The sequence below is a fragment of the Chrysochloris asiatica genome, unplaced genomic scaffold (genome assembly GCF_000296735.1).
Source record: "Chrysochloris asiatica unplaced genomic scaffold, ChrAsi1.0 scaffold00053, whole genome shotgun sequence".
In the NCBI taxonomy this organism is placed as follows: Eukaryota; Metazoa; Chordata; class Mammalia; order Afrosoricida; family Chrysochloridae; genus Chrysochloris; species Chrysochloris asiatica.
Genome location: NW_006408571.1, coordinates 18,317,297 through 18,319,487, shown reverse-complemented (window position 1 = coordinate 18,319,487; position 2,191 = coordinate 18,317,297).

The window sequence follows — 2,191 nt, the reverse complement described above, 5'->3', positions numbered from 1 at the left end:
AGGAATAGCTTAAGAAGTATTGGCATTCCAGAACAGGAAGAATCAGACAAATCCACAGAGGAGGTAGTTGAAGAGCTTCTGGAAGAAAATTTTCCTAACATCCTGAAAAGTGAAAAGATAAGCATTCAAGAAGCTCATCAAACTCTAGGAAGGGTAGACCCTAAAAGATGATCACCAAGACATATAATAACCAAGCTCTCCAAAATCAAAGATAAGGATAGGATCCTAGAAGCAGCTAGGGAAAAGAGAAGTGTAACATTCAAAGGCAAGCAAATCAGATTAAGTTCAGATCTCTCAACAGAAACCATGCAGGCAAGAAGGCAATGGGGAGACATATATGAAACTCTGAAAGAAAAAACTGCCACCCAAGAATCTTCTACCCAGCAAAGCTGTCAATCAAATATAATCATGTAATCAAAACATTCCAGGATAAACAGCAGCTAAGGGATTCTGCCAAAGCCAACCCTGCTATGAAAAACATCCTAAAGGAAGTACTGTGGACTGAGAACCAATAAGAACAGACAACAACTACAGAATGACGTACGTGGTAGCATCACCCTGAACTCAATCGACAAATGGAAGAGTCAAGAACAGAATAAATTTGTACAAATAGAGGATCTGGAAGGTCAGTCTATGGTCAAAACAATTACAATGTGAAAGAAAGTAAACACAGGAACAGAGATCCAGGTGGTGGGAAGGTCAGGTAGATTACAGGATAAAATAGACTCTCTTAAATGGAGGGAAGAACTAATGGAATATAAGGTAACCACAATGGGCTTGGGGTGGGGGGTTTAATTTGGGTGTTGGGGATGGCAATACAAGAAGGGGGGGAGGAGGTGGAAGAAAAAGATAGATAGGGGAACCCTGAAACAGGTTTGCATGGCCTAAGTGGGACAGAGGTAAATAGTGATGCATACTCAACCTTGGAAACAAACAGGGCTGTAGGATACAGGGATCTAGGTATAGCTTGAAGAGGGGAAATAATACTAAAATGTTTGTCTTATGAATATTAGTTTCCCTTGCCTACTATTGTAAAATAGACACTTGATTGGGTTAGAAAGGAATGTTGGGAAACATGATTACAGAAAACTTGTAAGCCTGTCTTCAGCCTATAACTGACTGGAATACCTAAAAAGGGTTCTAGAACTTGCCCAGTGAAATAGGCCTCTTGTAAAGCCTTTGTAGCATACAGGACCTTAGGTGGAAGGAATCCTGAGTCCCATCCAGAGCTTCATGAGGTGGGACATTCCCACTAGAAAGGACAAGCAAACCAGCCTGGAACAGCTACAGTGACAGAAGATAAATCTTCAAAGAAAGATCATCAGGAAAAACCGAAAACAAAAATGTCAGCATGACTGGCTACTACAACAGTAAGCAAGCTGTTCACCGGGAAGACATCAAGGCAAGCAATCAAGTGCCTTCAGGACAAATTCCCCTCTTAAGACTGAACCTCAAAGGGAACACACAATCATGTAAGCTTGCTGGCTACCACATTGGTCTACTGGTGAGTGGAAGAGGGGAAAGGCAGCAAATGAAGAAATGGGCTGAGTTCAACCACAGTCCATTGAATCCCATTGACCTGGAGATGAGACCGAGAAGAGGAAGGGCTGATTGGTCCAAAGTGTGGTGAGGACTGAGGACACTTGAGCCCATGAACAAAGACAATAGCCACAGAGGGCTAGAGCTGAGAGTGAAGTATCCAGCTGATACGAAGTGAGAGGAGATGCACAAGAACACCCAAACATGCAGACAGTACCCTTTTGACTTAGCCTCAATGGCTCAATAATCAGAACTCAACTAGAGGAAGATTGCAAAAAAACAAAAACAAAAACAAATTTTTTTTTTTAATAAAGGAAACAAGGGTAAATTGCTACAATTTGATGAGCCTGACCTATACTCAGAGAGGTAGTTACTCTAAATACCAACAGAGAGGGAAAGAGTCTTCACATCAAGTATCAATGGTATCCCATCTGTACACAGGGTAGATAGGGACAGGCAACTTAGACATTGGCTACCTAAAATGAGGAGGCAATAAAGGCACAAAGTGACTGGCTTACAAGATTTCAAGAGGGAATTTAGTTTAAGAGTATGGGGGGAAAGACAGAGTCCCCACTGAATGGTTTTCATATTGTCTAGATGGGTCTGGTAAAAAGAGATGGGGATAAGATTCAATAGTGAATAATTGTTATCA